We start from the raw sequence: 20,723 nt of genomic DNA, 5'->3' as shown, positions 1-20,723 counted from the left end.
CCCGCCCCTAGGAGAGGGGAAGAGAAGGCACACACCACTCTGACTGTGGCCCCAGCAGTGGGCTGGGGGCAGACATCGGTCGGACTGCGGCCCCGCCCACTAACTCCAGTTATACACCACAGCACAGGGGAAGTGCCCTGCAGGTCCTCACCACGCCAGGGACTCTCCAAAATGACCAAACGGAAGAATTCCCCTCAGAAGAATCTCCAGGAAATAACAACAGCTAATGAACTGATCAAAAAGGATTTAAATAATATAACAGAAAGTGAATTTAGAATAATAGTCATAAAATTAATCGCTGGGCTTGAAAACAGTATAGAGGACAGCAGAGAATCTCTTGCCACAAAGATCGAGGGACTAAGGAACAGTCATGAGGAGCTGAAAAACGCTTTAAATGAAATTCAAAACAAAATGGAAACCACGGTAGCTCGGCTTGAAGAGGCAGAGGAGAGAATAGGTGAACTAGAAGATAAAGTTATGGAGAAAGAGGAAGCTGAAAGAAAGAGAGATAAAAAAATCCAGGAGTATGAGGGGAAAATTAGAGAACTAAGTGATACACTAAAAAAAAATAATATACGCATAATTGGTATCCCAGAGGAGGAAGAGAGAGGGAAAGGTGCTGAAGGGGTACTTGAACAAATTATAGCTGAGAACTTCCCTGAACTGGGGAAGGAAAAAGGCATTGAAATCCAAGAGGCACAGAGAACTCCCTTCAGACGTAACTTGAATCGATCTTCTGCACGACATATCATAGTGAAACTGGCAAAATACAAGGATAAAGAGAAAATTCTGAAAGCAGCAAGGGATAAACGTGCCCTCACATATAAAGGGAGACCTATAAGACTCGTGACTGATCTCTCCTTTGAAACTTGGCAGGCCAGAAAGGCTTGGCACGATATCTACAGTGTGCTAAACAGAAAAAATATGCAGCCTAGAATCCTTTATCCAGCAAGTCTGTCATTTAGAATAGAAGGAGAGATAAAGGTCTTCCCAAACAAACAAAAACTGAAGGAATTTGTCACCACGAAACCAGCCCTACAAGAGATCCTAAGGGGGATCCTGTGAGACAAAGTACCAGAGACATCATTACAAGCATAAAACATACAGACATCACAATGACTCTAAACCCATATCTTTCTATAATAACACTGAATGTAAATGGATTAAATGCGCCAACTAAAAGACATAGGGTATCAGAATGGATAAAAAAACAAGACCCATCTATTTGCTGTCTACAAGAGACTCATTTTAGATCTGAGGACACCTTTAGATTGAGAGTGAGGGGATGGAGAACTATCTATCATGCTCCTGGAAGCCAAAAGAAAGCTGGAGTAGCCATACTTATATCAGACAAACTAGACTTTAAATTAAAGGCTGTAACAAGAGATGAAGAAGGGCATTATATAATAATCACAGGGTCTATCCACCAAGAAGAGCTAACTATTATAAATGTCTATGCGCCAAATACCCGAGCCCCCAGATATATAAAACAATTACTCATAAACATAAGCAACCTTATTGATAAGAATGTGGTCATTGCAGGGGACTTTAACACCCCACTTACAGAAATGGATACATCATCTAGACACACAGTCAATAAAGAAACAAGGGCCCTGAATGATACATTGGATCAGATGGACTTGACAGATATATTTAGAACTCTGCATCCCAAAGCAACAGAATATACTTTCTTCTCGAGTGCACATGGAACATTCTCCAAGATAGATCATATACTGGGTCACAAAACAGCCCTTCATAAGTTTACAAGAATTGAAATTATACCATGCATACTTTCAGACCACAATGCTATGAAGCTTGAAATCAACCACAGGAAAAAGTCTGGAAAACCTCCAAAAGCATGGAGGTTAAAGAACACCCTACTAACGAATGAGTGGGTCAACCAGGCAATTAGAGAAGAAATTAAAATATATATGGAAACAAACGAAAATGAAAATACAACAATCCAAACGCTTTGGGATGCAGCGAAGGCAGTCCTGAGAGGAAAATACATTGCAATCCAGGCCTATCTCAAGAAACAAGAAAAATCCCAAATACAAAATCTAACAGCACACCTAAAGGAAATAGAAGCAGAACAGCAAAGGCAGCCTAAACCCAGCAGAAGAAGAGAAATAATAAAGATCAGAGCAGAAATAAACAATATAGAATCTAAAAAAACGGTAGAGCAGATCAACGAAACCAAGAGTTGGTTTTTTGAAAAAATAAACAAAATTGACAAACCTCTAGCCAGGCTTCTCAAAAAGAAAAGGGAGATGACCCAAATAGATAAAATCATGAATGAAAATGGAATGATTACAACCAATCCCTCAGAGATACAAACAATTATCAGGGAATACTATGAAAAATTATATGCCAGCAAATTGGACAACCTGGAAGAAATGGACAAATTTCTAAACACCCACACTCTTCCAAAACTCAATCAGGAGGAAATAGAAAGCTTGAACAGACCCATAACCAGCGAAGAAATTGAATCGGTTATCAAAAATCTCCCAACAAATAAGAGTCCAGGACCAGATGGCTTCCCAGGGGAGTTCTACCAGACATTTAAAGCAGAGATAATACCTATCCTTCTCAAGCTATTCCAAGAAATAGAAAGGGAAGGAAAACTTCCAGACTCATTCTATGAAGCCAGTATTACTTTGATTCCTAAACCAGACAGAGACCCAGTAAAAAAAGAGAACTACAGGCCAATATCCCTGATGAATATGGATGCAAAAATTCTTAATAAGATACTAGCAAATCGAATTCAACAGCATATAAAAAGAATTATTCACCATGATCAAGTGGGATTCATTCCTGGGATGCAGGGCTGGTTCAACATTCGCAAATCGATCAACGTGATACATCACATTAACAAAAAAAAAGAGAAGAACCATATGATCCTGTCAATCGATGCAGAAAAGGCCTTTGACAAAATCCAGCACCCTTTCTTAATAAAAACCCTTGAGAAAGTCGGGATAGAAGGAACATACTTAAAGATCATAAAGGCCATTTATGAAAAGCCCACAGCTAACATCATCCTCAACGGGGAAAAACTGAGAGCTTTTTCCCTGAGATCAGGAACACGACAGGGATGCCCACTGTTACCGCTGTTGTTCAATATAGTGCTGGAAGTTCTAGCATCAGCAATCAGACAACAAAAGGAAATCAAAGGCATCAAAATTGGCAAAGATGAAGTCAAGCTTTCGCTTTTTGCAGATGACATGATATTATACATGGAAAATCCGATAGACTCCACCAAAAGTCTGCTAGAACTGATACATGAATTCAGCAAAGTTGCAGGATACAAAATCAATGTGCAGAAATCAGTTGCATTCTTATACACTAACAATGAAGCAACATATTTGCCTTCACTCTTTTGTCCTTTCCTCTGTTCAGGCAGCTATACCATTCTGTGCCCATTGTTTGGATAGGAATGTGGAGGGTAAAAGTTTGGTGAAATCAAATTTGTTTCTATTCTGTTTTCTTTGTTTGTTTTCTTCCTCAAAATGCTAGGCCTCTAGGGAATAAAAAGGCAGCATTGAGGATTAGAGGAGAGTAGAACTTCTCCAGACAGATGGCAGAACTTCAGATGAATTTGTGGAATCTTTGGCTAAAGGTATCTATGCCTTGCTCTTTAGGAAGAGCAATGGAGAGATGGAAAGATGCAATGTGTTTCTATTTCCTGGTTGGATCTTCCTGACTTATATACTATGCTGCCTATATTTGAACTCTATAAACCTGGAACCTAATAATAGTTTATAATCACTAGTGGGTGGTTTACATATGTAGGACCACTAAGAAAATTAGTATGACTATTCTCCTAAAGTTTCATATTTGGAGGCAGTGACTTCATGGCATGTCTAGAGATGAGGCACCTTAGACAGTCACACAGATGACCTTTACCCCAGCATGATATGGATATAAAATAACTCTCCATCCTCGGGAATCTTTCAGAAGTGGCAGAGATTGTGTTGGTCCTGAAAGGAACATGCAGAGAAGGAAATTTATTATGAAGAATTAGATTATAAGATTATGAAGATTATGGAAGGTTATGGTGAGCCCAAATATGCAGTGAGGTCTGGCATCCTGGAGACCCAGTGGTACAGATGAAGTCTGAAGCTAGTCTGTTGAAGAATTCCCTCTTACCAGAAGCCAGAAGGCTGGCCTTTTTTTTTTTTTTTTTTTAAAGGTATGCTCTGTGCCTGGAGTGGAGTCTACCACAGCTCTTGAACTCATGACTCTGAGATTAAGACCTGAGCTGAGATCAAGAGTTGGACACTTAACTGAGTAAGCCCTCCCAGGCACCCCAGGAATGCAGGCCTTTTGTTCTATCCGTGCCTTCAACTGATTGGATTAGGCCCACACACATTATGGAGGGCAAACTGTTTCTCCCAGAGTTCACTCATTTAAATGTTAATGTCATCCAAAAAACACCCTCCAAGTTGATACACAAAATTAACTAGGATAGAGGGTGTTTGGCAGAAATGATGTGTGCCCCTTACAAGTTGGGGCACAATCCTCTGTGCTTGCTCTCTTTGGCAGAGGGAAGCAGAAGGGAGGCAGAGGATCTAGAATAGGATTGTAAGTCCTCGTGGATGAAGGAGCCACTAGATGGAAGAAAGCTGGGTCCCTGAAAGACTGGATGAAACAGAGCCTTCATTCCACCTCTGTCTCTCATTGAACTGTGATATGTGTGAGGTAGAAGCAGATTTTGTGTTAAACTGTGGGATTTTGGAGGTTGTTTATTAAACTGAGAGTCAGGAATTCTTCGGAGAGCGTTAACTCAGAGATAAGACAAACTAGGGGTAAGAATTATAAAAAGTAGCCTGGAGCCCAAGACCCTAGGAAGCCTGGGGTAATGAGTGTATTAGTAGGGAGACTTGGGCAACCAGACCAAAGGGAGGGGGCACTAGGTACCTGGATGGGGTGGAAGAAAGAGGAAAGGAAAGCACTGAATACCCTCCAGGTGCTCTGTTCCATCCATTCTGCAAGAGGGGCAACTTCAGTAAAGCCCACCTAATGCGACCTCTAGTGGTTACTTGGAGCTATAATTCAACACATGTATCTGGAGCAGTGAGGGCAGCAGAAAATCTGAAAGTTGATTCCCAATTCTTTCACTTTCAAATTTTAGAACTTTTGAACTATGCAGGCAGAGAGTTCTTAATACATATTAATGGTTTGATCACTCAGGTGGAGAAGGAATGAGGATGAATGCACCGGGGGCCGGTTTCCTGATAGCTGGCTTTTATGCTGTGTGTAAATTTGGTTACATACTTGAAGAATCAGAGAGAGGATCATACGGCAGACAGAAGAGAATTACGTGATTCATCAGTTTCTCAATCAACTTTTGGCATAAATCAGAGAAAGTACATAGGAGGTTCTAAAAAAATCTTGTTGAATAAATTTGGGATTACTGATGATATGATTTCCTTCTCTGTTGTTGTGGATTAGGAAAGAGACTTAATAGAAACAACACTATTTCCAGCAAAATAGGAACAAATTTTAAATTCAACTGAAAGTAGAAGAATACATTTATTTATAGTCAATTTGAATGATGCCTCTTTTTTTTTTTCAGTGTATTTTATATTGGGAATCCAGGACTATGAATTGGTAACACACTTTCTGAATACCTTTGAATAAATGATTATTCCATGCTAGTTGTCTGTAAAGGGCAAATAGTAGACCCAGTAACTTCTATTGGTTAATATGGAAGTTTAATATTGCAGTGATTATAAGTTATTTGAGATGTTTAGAAGGCAATTTGTATTGCAATAATTATTATTTTAATTTGTGGCTTGTTCTAATCGGTTCCAATAAGCATAATATAGTGAGAATATCAAAAAGTGACCAATTAGTAGGTGTAATGATTCTTGACTCTCTCAAGAGGGCAGCAAAACTGCACAGCTGCGTTCTCAAAAATTAGGATGAAAATCCTAAAAACCAGTTCAGACATTCCCTGACCTGATCATTTATATGAGTCCAACTAATTAAACATAATATTGTGCTGAGATTTGTATTGGCATTTTATGGACGTTTAACCTTTCCTTTGTGAAACAGAAGAAAATCTTTTTTTTTTCCTCCTAGTTTACAGAACTATACTTGCTTGGGGGTCTCAAAATGCATTGTTTATTTATTTATTTATTTATTTTATTTTATTTTTATTTTTTTTATTTTTTATTTTTTAATATATGAAATTTACTGTCAAATTGGTTTCCATACAACACCCAGTGCTCATCCCAAAAGGTGCCCTCCTCAATACCCATCACCCACCCTGCCCTCCCTCCCACCCTGCCCTCCCTCCCACCCCCCATCAACCCTCAATTTGTTCTCAGTTTTTAACAGTCTCTTATGCTTTGGCTCTCTCCCACTCTAACCTCTTTTTTTTTTTTTTTTTTTCCTTCCCCTCCCCCATGGGTTTCTGTTATGTTTCTCAGGATCCACATAAGAGTGAAACCATATGGTATCTGTCTTTCTCTGTATGGCTTATTTCACTTAGCATCACACTCTCCAGTTCCATCCATGTTGCTACAAAAGGCCATATTTCATTTTTTCTCATTGCCACGTAGTATTCCATTGTGTATATAAACCACAATTTCTTTATCCATTCATCAGTTGATGGACATTTAGGCTCTTTCCATAATTTGGCTATTGTTGAGAGTGCCGCTATAAACATTGGGGTACAGGTGCCCCTATGCATCAGTACTCCTGTATCCCTTGGATAAATTCCTAGCAGTGCTATTGCTGGGTCATAGGGTAGGTCTATTTTTAATTTTCTGAGGAACCTCCACACTGCTTTCCAGAGCGGCTGCACCAATTTGCATTCCCACCAACAGTTCAAAATGCATTGTTTAAACAAGGCTGAATGTTGTTTATATAAAATATTGTGGATAACAAAGTAAGCAGTTTTTTTTTTCTTCCTCCCAGTTACTTGATTCATGATCAGGTGATGGTTGCACTTGACTTTATTGGATCATTTTGGAACTTGCCTCTCCATCTATGATCTATACCCGATAGAAAGACCTTCAAAAATGCACATAATCCAGAGTGAAGAAAACTTGAAAATTGACCCTTGGACAAAGGGGAAATAGGAGAGAATTGAACACACCTCTGCCCATCTCCATAGAAAGGGATTTGGTCCTTCCCTGTTCCTGGCTCTCCAGGTACCATTCTTGCACTTTGAAGGTGGTCAAGTGATTCTGGAAAGGTGTTACCTAATAATGATTCAAACTCTTTCTTCTCTCTAGTGTATTTACATTTAATAAGGATTTGTGAAGATAAGAATATTTTCAAGGTTTAAAGGAATGAATCATAGAGTGGTAGCATTCTGTGCTTAGCAGGCTTATCCTTTGTGTGCAGTAAGCTTTCAATAAATAGTTGTTAAATGATTACATAGAGACCTAAAAGGATAAATTAGAGGTAAGGCTGCTCTTTTACCTGTCCAAAGTACAGAATAGAAATTCTCTTCCTTTTTGTGAGGCTAACTTTGATGGGAGGAAAATTTAGTTTATTGTAGTTGGAAGAATCACAGGTTGACTCAGGCAGAATATTTGATGACTCTTCATTACCTTATATTGAACAGGTTGACTGGGATCAAAGCAGGTTTAATAGCATGGTCCCACCATGAACAAACTTAATGTTTAAGTTCAAGGGATTGTTCTCATCTTTCAACTCCTTAAAGGTTCAGTAAGAATTAAATTTTGTAAGACTTAAATTTGTATTTATTAAGTACTTACTCTTTGCAAATCCCTGTGCTAATTCTCTGCTGAAATTTACTACACAGAATAAAAAGAATAAGCTATACCCCCATCTCAATGAATTTATAATCTCCCTGGAGTTCCAAGACAAGCAAACATGAAAACATTGATAACCATAAAAGGTATAGATCACTAATGCAAATGACTGAGTGGCATGCCCCTGGATTAAAAGGGTTCTGAAGAAGAGGAGGTCAGTATAAGTTCAAGACCCTGGGGAAGGCTACACACAGAAAGGGGGACTCGAGCCAGCTCCTCCTAGAGCACAGGCAGTCTTCGGATACAGCAAGGAAGGGAGGGTGTGCTGGAACGAGAAGTTTATATAGGGATGTATATAAGGATGTGATGAGTGTGGTAAATCCAGAAAACAGACTGGAGCAGAACTGTGAACTGGAAATATGAGAAATATATGGCTATAATTATAAAGGTTTTGGGGACTGAAGCTGTAGAAGAAGATGAATTACCTAATATTCTTGAGTGGGTGAATAATGAAAGGACAGCCATGTCTCCAGAAAATTAACCTCTCTCCACTTCCATTGCTGTAGAACCCATCAAGGGCCTGTGGAATAGCAGGAAGAGGAGGAAGGTTTGGGGTAGGTAGGGATAGAAGGAGTTGTTTATTTCCGAGCTGTCACTATTGCAGTTATTAAGCTGGGTTATATTTTCAAACCTATATGATGATGTGTATTAAGAAAGTACACTTATAAATAATAAATCTGTGTTTCAGTATCCACATTAAGATAGTATTAGTGGAAGATTCCAACCTGGACCCCGTATATGTATCATAGTCCACAGTCACTAGAAATCTACTTAAAATAAAAGATGAGATCTAATGATGGTATGATTGTATTTTTCATGAAGGAGCTGTTTCTAACATCAAATACTGGTAAAATAATGGTTTGTTGGAGGGAAATATACCCTTTAATAGAAAGCCAACACTTTTGTCAAGAACATTGTTGTTATTGTTCTAAATGGAAATTTACTACAGAAGCAATATTTTTTTCCTTGAAATGAATATATATTGCAGAAATAAACAGGATACTTTTATGCATCAAACTAATATCTTTGCCAGATTGCTATTATGCACTTTCATGATATGAATATTATCACTGATATTCATCAGTTTTAAACTAGATTTCACTTGAAGCTGCAAATTTGCCATTTTAATGACATTTGAAAAGTGATTTTCTCATAGAAGAGTACAAATAAGTACAATAAAATAGAATACATGGGTGAAAATATGCCACAAAATGCTGGGAATAGGCTAAATAACTTATTAAAGCTTTGGAGTTAGAAATATTTCACCACCTACTGGAATTTAGTAAATAGGAATGGGAGATATTTCATTTATACCCAATTCATTCATTCATTTCTCTCTCTCTTTCTTTCTTCCTGCTTCATCCTTCACCCAACCCTCCTCCAACCCTCCTTGTTCTCTAAATTTTCTAGATTTTTCAGTAGAGGTTGTTTACACAAGTCTTTTAAATTTGGACTTATTTTCAGCCATAATCCTTTCTTCCTTTCTTGCTTTATATTCAAGCCACTGCAAGAATTTGATTTTTTTCTTATAGTGTCTTAAGGTATGTCATTTTTTTTTTGTTTTTCTAATTGTAAGCAAGAATATCATATTACTTGGTCCCTTTTAGTTTTTATTGTTATAATATTTTTCATAAATATCCTCATATTGTCTCCACTTTCTATAATGTTGAATGGCAATATCTGTATATCACTCCTTTTTGCTTTTCCTATCACTCAAATATTCCATTTCCTACTTGTATTATCATCAAAAGAAGTTTATATGCATATGTTTTCTTTCATGTTTTCTAAAACATTCAAAATTGTATGCTTAAAATAATTTTGCAATTTAAGTACTTCAGGTATTATTCCTATTTTTAAAATTTGGAAGCCAAGGCATGAGAGGTTATGCCAATCAATAAACATTTATTGAACACCTTGAATGGGTCTTGGGAAGCCCTCAGTGTTAAGGGGAACCAGAAGAAATAATGTGTTGGGGCACCTGGGCGGCTCAGTTGATTAAGCATCCGACTCTGGATTTTGGCTCAGGTCATGATCTCATGGTTTGTGAGATTGAGCCTCATGTGGGGTTCTGTGCTGACAACGCAGAGCCTGTTGGGATTCTCTCTCTCCCTCTTTCTCTGCCCCTCCCCCATCCGCACATGCTTGCTCTCTCAAAAATAAATAAATAAACCTAAAAAAGAAAAAGAAATAGTGTTTGGAATATTTTAGGAATATTTCCTGAGACTAAATTTGCATGTACCACTAGAGAATATTAGTTTCTTCATATACTTTATTCTTTTTTTAAATGTTTATTTATTTTTGAGAGAGAGAGAGACAGACAGACAGACAGACAGAATGTGAGTGGGCAAGGAACAGAGAGAGAGGGAGACACAGAGTCCAAAGCAGGCTCCAGGCTCTGAGCTGTCAGCACACAGCCCGATGCAGGGTTTGAACTCAGGAACTGCGAGATCATGACCTGAACTGAAGTCGGATGCTTAACCAACTGAGCCACCCAGGCACCCCTCATATACTTTATTCTTGATGGTTATGAAAGTATGACAAAGCTCTATTGAGATTTTAGACTGCCTATTAGCAGGACCAGCAACACCTAATCTTTATTGAGGGCTTATTACTTTTCATGTATTTACTCATTTAGTCATTAAAACAACCATACGATATAATCTTATTAATGTAATCCTCAAATAATACTATGTAGGAAAAGAAAGTTTTAAGTAATTTGCTAGCGGTCACCCACTTTATAAGTGGTGGGGCCATTGATTTGAACCCAGTTAGTTTATCTCTAGAACTGACACTCTTAACCAAATTTACCTTTCCTTACTTCGTATTTCCTCTATATTGTCCACGAAGCTCACTCTGGTTAGGAGCATGACTATCTCATGGTGTGCCTTAGAGAATTATAAATTTCTTTATATCAGAGGTATTAAGATTTATTTGGAAATAGCCAAACATCAAGAACTGAAATGACAATTACTGAATTATTCTTGATTACAAAATATATACAAGTATGGGATGCAAGGTGCACAGAAAGTAGGAAGGGGTGTGACCGAGAACATACACAGAAGAGTAATCTTTGGAGAAGGGGAGGAAACATTTTGGGAGAGAAGGGTAGGCATAGAGATACCTATGCACTAAGATGTGGACAGGGGTTGATAAAAGACAAGAGTTTGATGCTCCCAGTGCTTCAAATTCCCACTGATGCAGAGGAAATCATCAGTTAGAGCTAGAAGTAGTGAAAAGGGCAAGTGAAAGTGAGTAAAGAAGAAATTTTGAACTTGCCGTGGACAGGATTACAAGATTGCTGAGTATGGAGGGCCCATTTGAAGTTAGACTGCATGGATTTGTAATGTGTACAGTCTGAATAGTTCTCTGTCTCTCGCAATAGTGTTCAGTGACCTGAAGACAGGCAGAAACAGCTCACAGTGAGGGTGATCCAGGTTTGTGATTTTTATGGATTAAGTTATTTGCCCAAAGTCATACTTAGAGTTCTTTCTGATTGGTTGTCATTGTTTTTTCATAAAAATACAATGTCTACCCACAGACACATTTTATATTCCTGCAGTTCTGATAATCTTCATACTGACTTGAAATTCATCTCTCTAACCACTGGAGCCTAGATTTATTTTTTTACACTTGACTGTTTATAAACTATGCTTTTAGTTTTTGGGTAACTTTCCTACTTTCTCACCTTTCATTTTGCTAGGTATTTCAGATAACTTTTATTGGTAGAAAACTTTTCGTGGTTCTTTATAAAAGTTTATTGCCTCATTTAATTCATCAGTCAGGTAATTAGCAATCATTATTAAGTGACTAATATGTGCCAGGTGCTATGTGAAAGGCCAAGGATACAAAGATAAATGAAAAACTCCAGCTGGGAGGTGTAAACAGAACCAACCTGCAACATCAGAAAAAGTATAACTTGAAGCTTCTTAAGCTCCTAAAATGTGTATAACTTGTGTTCTAGTGGGTGTTACTTTCATTTGTTATTGAGGAATACAGTTCTCTGAAAATACCTCTCCTCCCCCTCAGTCCACACATGTGTATTATTGTGTTGCTTTTCTTTTTTTTTTTTTTAATTTTTTTTTTAACGTTTATTTATTTTTGAGACAGAGAGAGACAGAGCATGAACGGGGGAGGGGCAGAGAGAGGGAGACACAGAATCGGAAGCAGGCTCCAGGCTCTGAGCCATCAGCCCAGAGCCCGACGCGGGGCTCGAACTCACGGAGCATGAGATCGTGACCTGAGCTGAAGTCGGATGCTTTAACCGACTGAGCCACCCAGGCGCCCTGTGTTGCTTTTCATCAAATGTGGTTGATCACTGCTTAGGTCCTCGCTGATCAAACTAGTTGTTGACACCATCTTATCCCCCTAGGCACTATAGTCTTTCCACTGGGTTTTGTCATGTTTGTGCAGGATTGCCGCCCCACGTATGGGCTGTCCCAGTGTCCACTGGTGTACTGGAACCTTTGAGTGTTAAAATGGTTGCTGTTCTATCTTGACAAGAAGGCAGAGTTCTGTTTTCCTGTTTCATGTTACATTTATTTAGAGGAGAACCAATGCAGTGTGTATTATGCCTGGGAATTGATATGGAAGTACGTTAACTACTACTTATCTATAATGCTTATGAGCCCTGATTTTATTATCATTTTTTAAAATATTTATTTTTTTTTGAGGGAGAGAGAGAGAGAGATAGTGAGGGAGGGGCAGAGAGAGAGGGAGACAGGGAATCCCAAGCAGGCTCTACAGCTGTCAGTGCAGAGCCTGATGTGGGGCTCGAACTCATGAACCGTGAGATCATGAACTGACCTGAAACCAGGAGTTGAATGCTTAACCGAATGAGCCACCCATGCACCCCAACCCCTGATTTCAAATAAAAGCAGCTGAAACCCATATTCTATGCTTTGTGAAAGTCTAAGCTCTTCCAAAAATACACAAGGGCATACGGACATATAGGCACCTCGGATTCCAGTTTATTGCCTCTGTTGCAGTTTTGTTTCTACGCTAATTTTGTTTTTTAAAAAAGCATTGTTTAAATGTGACACATTGCTCCTTATCAATATCTACAAAGAATCTATCCTCACACAATCCTGAAAATTTATTTATTGGAGATGGGGAGAAATGCTTACAGTCTGTAAATGTAAACAAACTAAAATTGAACATTACAAACTCTTATTCATAAAAGTCTGCCACTGGGCTTTCTTCACCACCCAAACTCATATCACTCTTTTTTTTTTTTCCCTTCTCTGCACCTTGTCACTTACCTCTCCTACTCCATTCAGAAGGAAATACATTGTTTACACTGTCCCATGAATAAAACCAAGTATTCATGTTGGTTGCCTTGGTTTTTCTTTCAGAATCTCTCCCTTTACTCTATGAGTTTTGTCAAACAAGATCTTTTCCCAAAAGCTTTTCTCCTGAGAGAATTCTAGGGCCAGCTCTTATGATCATGAAATGTGTGGCCCTATTGTAAGCCTAATAATTCCATGAATCCAAACAACATGACAAACTGAGGTGTATGAATTGGTACAACTACTTTGGGATATGATTTAGCAGGACCAGCTTTGTGGGTGAGTGCCCTATGTAATCAGAGAGGGCCCTGAGATTGGAAGGGCCGCCCCCTTGTTCTAATGGTCTACCATTTGTCTTGAAATTCTTAATAATTTTTGAACAAGGGACTCTGAAACTTCACATTTCACTGGGCCCAGAAAGGAATGTAAGTAGTCCTGCAGTTTGGTGTTATCTATCAAAGCTGAGCAAACCTAGTGACCTAGGGATTTCACTCCTAGGTAAAAATGCAGCTGAAACTCATACCCATATTCACCAAAAGATATTACAGAAATATTGATCTCAGCATTATTCATAATAGCCACAAAGCTACAAACAATCCCATTTCCATCAGCAATGAGTGAACATATAAATTGAGTTATATTCATACAAAGAAATACTTTATAGCAGAGAAAATTAATGACCTACTGCTACAAATTGTAGTGGATTAATCTCAGAAACATATATTAGGGAAAAGAAGAAAGGCAGTAGTTCCAGATTCCATTTATATAAAGTTTGGCAACAGGCAAGATTATATTACAATGCTGGAAGAAAGCATAGTGACTGATTTTGGGGAGCAGAGGGCTATAGTAATTGGGAGGGAACATTATGGAGGCTTCTGGGGTTCTGCTAATATTCTGTTTTTTGACCTGTGTGTCGGTTACATGTGTGTCACTTTATAAATCTGTACATTTATGTTTTATACACCTTTTTGATATGTCTTATATATACAAAAAATAAAATAATAATACCTAGCATGACGTTGTTACCACGGGAAATCAGAGTTTATCTGTTGGGAGCTAGGTAGAAACTCTTTAATAATCTGTGATTTAAATAATTCAGTTTATTAATAGGAACTCTTCCTGTTGTAAAGCACACCATCAGATTCCCAAGACTCACTGAATGTTTGTATCTAGTAAGCTTCTCTCTCGTGTGCCTTTTTAATAAACCAACGAGCTTCCATTTGAATAAGATGAGGACATCTATGGCAATAAAAGTGTATTCATTCTACTTATAAAATGGGGAACTATTAATAAGGCCTTAATAGATTTTTCATGGGACTTCAGGACCAGAATGAAGATAAGCCTCTGGAGGGTCTGGGATAAGAAAGGAGAAAGCCAGCATGGACTGATTGCCATTTCTTATCTCTGCATAATTATCTGCCCCACTTCATTCTTCTGTCTTGGGTTTTCTTTTTCTTCTTCTTTTCTTCTTTTCTTTCTTTCTTTCTTTCTTTCTTTCTTTCTTTCTTTCTTTCCTTCTTTTTGAGAGTGAGAGAGTGCAAGTGAGAGAGGGGCAGAGAGAGAGAGAGAGAGAGAGAGAGAGAAGCAGGGTTCACCTGAAGTGGGCCTCACGCTCACCTGATGCTGGGCTCGAGCTCACCCCAAGCAAGGCTTGAACTTATGAACAGTAAGATCATGACCTGAGCCAAAATCAGATGCTAATGACTGAGCCACACTCTTATTTTTCTTATACTGAGAGTCACACAGCAGTAATACCTTCACAATAATCCATTCTGTTCTGTATGATCCAAAAAGCTTGTTTCTAATGCTTAACCGACATACGCATACACAGATTAAGGAGCAGGGCATCAGCTCCTCTAAATACTCAGGATGGCACAACTGCCCTGTCTTTCTGATCAATGAATTGATCTTGATTCATAATGTGAAGGAAATATTGGCCAAGTCTTGTATGAAAAGGTGAAAAACAGGAATAATATTCCAATGAAACCTCCACTTATAAGCAACATGGCATTTCAAATGAATGGTTAAAAGGTTAATTTTTTAAAAAATCACATTGGGACATTTGGCCATCCATTTTGGGAGAAAAGTTAGTTTTCCTACCATACACCAGTCATTAAAAAAAATGCAGGTAGATAAAGTACGTAATAATAATATAAAGACCTTAAAAAAGCAAACAAACCCACAAAGACTATAAATATAATAGAATTTGTTTAGAAACATGGGCAAAAGGAATGGTTTTTAAACATAATATCAGAAAACATAAAGAAGAATATTGATAAATCATATCACATTAGAATTAAAAGCTTAAAATTTTAAATTATTATTTATTTTTGAGAACAAACACACACGCGCGCGCGCGCGCGCACACACACACACACACACACACACACACACACACAGGAACATGTGGGGTTGGAGCAAAGGGAGAGGGCAAGAGAAAATCCTAACTAGGATCTACACTTAGCACAGAGCCAGACTTGGGGCTGGATCTCATGACCATGAGATCATGACCTGAGCAGATGTTAAAATCTTAATGTTGACTAAAGACACCATATAAATTTTCATTCATTCATTCATCCATCCATTCATTTATTATTTTAATTCTAGTATAGTTAACACACAGTGTTATGTTAGTTTCAAATGTATAGTATAATGATTCAATAATTCTATACATTACTCAGTGCTCTTTGTGGTAAGTGTACTCTTAATCCCCTTCACTTGTTCCACCCATCCCCCTACCCCCCTCCCCTCTGGTAACCACCAGTTTGTTGTCTATAGTTAAGAGTCTGTTTTTTGGCTTACTTCTGTTTTTCTTTGTTTTGTTTCTTAAATTCCACATATGAGTGAAATCATATGGTATTTGTCTTTTCTCTGACTGACTTACTCTAATTAGCATTATGCCCTCCAGATCCATCCAGGTTGTTGCAAACGGCAAGATTTTTTTCTTTTTTATGGCTGAGTAATATTCCATTGTGTGTATATATATATATATATATATATATATATATATATATATACCACGTCTTTATCCATTCATCTGTTGATGAGCACTTGGATCGTATTCATAATTTGGCTATTGCAAATAATGCTGTAATAATAATAGTGGTGCATGTATCTTTTTGAATTAGTGTTTTTGTATTCTTTGGGTAAGTCCCCAGTGGTGAGATTACTGGATTGTAGGGTAGTTCTATTTTTAATTTTTTCAGGAACCTCCATATTGTTTTCCACAGTGGCTGCACCATTTTGAATTCCTAACAATAGTGCACAAGGGTTTCTTTAAGACACCATATAAATTTAAAAACAAGTATAGTGATCAATTTTATATGTCCACTTAGGTAGGTAGGCTCTGATCCCCATTATTCAAACAAACATGAATCTAGGTGCTGCTATGAAGGTGTTCTGAAGATCTTATTAAAGTCCTAATTAGCTGACTTTTAAGTAAAGGAGGTAATTTTAGATTATGTGAATGGGCCTGATTTAATTCTTTGAAGGCCTTAAGAGCAGAACCAAAATTTCCTTGAAGGAGAGGAAATTCCATGCCATGGACTACAATTTCAGTTCATTTGGAGAGACCCACACTATGGATTTTGGTCTTATCTAGGCAGCCTCAACAATTGCATAAGCCAGTTCCTTGCAATAACCCTGTTATCTGTGAAAATTATTATTAAGAAGGAATAGGTTTCAGAATAAAAAATTAAAACGACAACTTAAGAAGGAGAAATCACTAGCCTAATAGAAAATGGACAAAGGATAGATTTCAGTTATCTGTTGTGTAACAGACCTGAAACCTCCCAGGTCCAAGCAGTCGCTTATTATTTGTCATCATCCATAGGTTGGTAACCTGGGAGAGTCTGATCCTGGTTTCACCTGGGATCACTCAAGCTGCAGTTATCTGAAAGCTTCTCTGTGGCTGGAGGGTCCAAGTTGTCCTCACCCAAATGTGCAGCAGTTGGTACTGGATGTCGGCTGAGACTCCTCAGTTCTCCATGTGATCACCCATCCTCTGGTAAGGTGGCCTGGCCTTCTTCATAACACTGAGGTGGCAGCGTTCCAAGAAGATGAGAATGGAAGCTATAAGAGTAGAAGTTATCTTTGGGGAGATACAGGGACAAGCTAGGCCAAATTGTCAATTGAAAGGAATTTTGATCTTATCTGAAAAGTTTTAATACTTTAATATGTAGTCATGGTTTACCTGTGTAATTAAAAAATATATGTTTATATAAATATTGCTAGAGACTGAATAATCGTATCCCCACCCTCCCTCTAAATTCATATATTGAAACCTAATCCCCAATGTGATAGTATTTGAAGATGGGGCCTTTGGGAGCTGATTAGGTCATGAGAGTGGAGCCCTCATGAATGGATTAGTTTCCTTACAAAAGGAATCCCCAGAGAGTTCCCTCTCCTCTCTGCTATATAAGGACACAGCTAGAAAACAACTGTCTGTGAAATAGGAGGCGGCTCTCACTAGAAACTAAATCTGTCGATAAATACCCTGATCTTGGACTTCTCAGCTTCCAGAACTGTGAGAAACAAATTTTTGTTGTTGATAAGCCACGTAGTCATTGGTATTCAGTTACAGCAGTCTGAATGATTTAAGATACATATATATAAGCATATATACAGACACACACACATACACACATGGAGAGAGAGTGAGCGTACAAGAGACAGAGCTTGCTTATTTTTCAGTAATCTTAATTCTTTGCCTATATTGACTCTTTGTCATCTCAACTAAAGTTGCCAAAAGGTTACAGCTGATCCACACCTTTTGTTATTTAACACTATGCCAGTAATGGACTTCTCCATTCTCTGTCCTAGCTTCCAAGTGGAAGAATAATTACATAGGATGCTCAGTATGATACATGAGGACAAATTCAGGGTGGTTTGGTGTTAGGATCCCACTTGTGCTTAAACAAAGACAATGCTGTATTTTGGGTCTTTACTGAGAAGAGAAGTCTATGTTACTTCTCCATCAGACCATTAGCCTCTGAACTTCATTTTTTGGGTTGCATTCTGAGATCTGGATGTCAGACTTACTGATGACTATGCCACAGTTTGTAAGAAACAGTAGGCTCTCTGAAGGCACTGCAGGTTGGACCTATTTCTGTTGCTGTGCATGATGTTTCAGGCACAGTAAGTGTACTGAGCCTCTTTTATTTCGACTAAAACGGGGCAACACTTTTCTTTGCACTTGGCAAATATATAAACAAAGGGAAGTACTTCTAACTGGAAGAGTTTGGTCCAGTATTACAATGTGTACCCACCAAATTCCTTCATATCCATGTTAAAAATGGGCACCAATTATATTAGAATAGGATTTGCTGAAAACAAAACCAGGAACAAAAATGCTTGCAGGAAATGTGCCATGATAGATCTGATGGACAATAAAGAAGAAGGGCTTTTCCTTCCTTCATTGACAGCAACCTTTCGGTGAAGTTATTTCACCATGAACCTGACTTAATATATACTGTACTCTCTGGGGTAGGAAAATTGCTCCTAGGGAGGTGGAGGATGGAGGACAGATGATTTAAGTGGCACAGAAGAAAGGTAACAACTGCAGCCTGGATTGACCACTGCTTAGGGCTCACAGCCCAATTCAAATTGAGTAAAACAAAGATCCTACTAGTAAGGAAGAGGTAGAAAGGAAAAAGTGACTTTGTAGGTATCTTTAAAAATCTTGGACCCTGAAGATTGTGTTGTGAGTTGTCTTTACACAACTCTGATGATGTACTCTAACAGCCAGAAGCAGGATGATTCTCTGGTGCAGAGTTTATGAATGTCTGAGAAATTGGGCAGTTACCAGATAAGTGGAGGACAGATTTTTATTTCTCCCTGGGTGTCATGAGCAGGTTGCAGAATGAGATGAAAGTGAGCTTGTGAAAAATTGTTATCTTTTTCTCTTAGAAGCTGTAGCAACATCTTGTGTGTGAGGACCTGATATTATTTGATATGAGGTGGAGAACTTGAGAAGTCAGAGGTTAAAATCAATTTTGGGGGCCTTTCCAAAGGAGCCTTTATTTTCTTTTCTTTTTTTTTTTTATTATTTTTTTTTTATTTTTTATTTTTTAATATATGAAATTTACTGTCAAATTGGTTTCCATACAACACCCAGTGCTCATCCCAAAAGGTGCCCTCCTCAATACCCATCACCCACCCTGCCCTCCCTCCCACCCTGCCCTCCCTCCCACCCCCCATCAACCCTCAATTTGTTCTCAGTTTTTAACAGTCTCTTATGCTTTAGGAGCCTTTATTTTCAAAGGAGCCTTCCTTAGGCCAGTAATTGAATTGCTCATTTGGGACCATAAATTCTTGATGTGAGAACTGTGGAATTTTCTCTTTACTATGTATGTTTATTTGTCCTGGTGTGGAAATTAGTCTTGAAAGGATGTTACCAGCTAATGCAGAATATTATGCTCCTGAGGGTTATGTTGTCCCTGTAGTTTCCTTTTGAGATACAAGGATGCTTGACCTTTCCAAGGTTAGAAAGAGCAGAGTTTAGAGATCAAGGTTTATATAACCATTAAAAAGGCTCTTGGTATATATCCTCCCTGCCCCCAACTGCATTTTTGGTGACAAACATGTTTTCTTTGCTGCCATCCATCTGGCAGTAACTAGTGGGAAGAAAGTGGTAGGCACAGAGACAGACTTCTTAGAAATGGAGATTTAATGATTTCTTTGCAATCACCTTACTCTATATGAGGTAAACTCACTAAGAGTTAATTAGTTAGCCTCTACTGACCAAAGATAAATATGAAAAAGGACTCTTTGACTGTTTTAGAAATTTCTGTTTTTGTCCGATAAGAATAACCCTCTACACCTAAAAAAATACTTAGTTACAGTTGCTTCATTACAGACTGGAAACATTTAGAGTTCTCCTTTGCCTGCTAAATTGGGAGGCATAAAAAAGAATTCACTTAATGCTAAATTGGAAATATGGACTTGAACTGTACTCCTTTCACCCTCACATGGAAGGTGCTTAGTGTATGTTTAGTAAATGTTGTGAAAAGCATTTCTCATTTTTGGAATGTATTAGTGGGTGTGCATGTGGAAAAATCACTCAGATTAATTAGAATATTGTGATTTTAAAAAAATGCTTCATGGGGGCATATAACTCTGTGGTATGCTAAATTTGGATATTACAAAGCAATTGATTACTTTTTTTTTTAATTTTTTTTTTTTACATTTATTTATTTTTGAGACAGAGAGAGATAGAGCATGAACGGGGGAGGGCCAGAGAGAGACATAGAATCTGAAACAGGCTCCAGGCTCTGAGCTGTCAGCACAGAGCCCGATGTGGGGCTCAAACTCACAGACTTCGAGATCATGACCTGAGCTGAAGTCAGTCGCCCAACCGGCTGAGCCACCCAGGCGCCCAGCAATTGATTACTTTTAACTGAACTCTTCTACTGGGAACAAACAGCCTTTACAGGTTTTATGAACCCTGAATGCACTGGTAGTGGTGGTTGCAACAGTGACATGTTGGAGACACGAAGCCACTTGAAACAACCTAATCTTTGTTTCTTCTTGTGAATAATTTCTGGAAGGAAATGGATTCCCAGTTCTCAGTTGTAATTTAGCTAACATTGGGACCTGATTTCTAGAAAGCTGCACAGTAAAGCTAGATAATACATTAGCCTCAAAGAGT

The sequence above is a fragment of the Panthera uncia genome, chromosome C2, assembly GCF_023721935.1.
Source record: "Panthera uncia isolate 11264 chromosome C2, Puncia_PCG_1.0, whole genome shotgun sequence".
In the NCBI taxonomy this organism is placed as follows: Eukaryota; Metazoa; Chordata; class Mammalia; order Carnivora; family Felidae; genus Panthera; species Panthera uncia.
The sequence above is the reverse complement of the archived record's forward strand: the minus strand, read 5'-3'. Positions refer to the sequence as shown.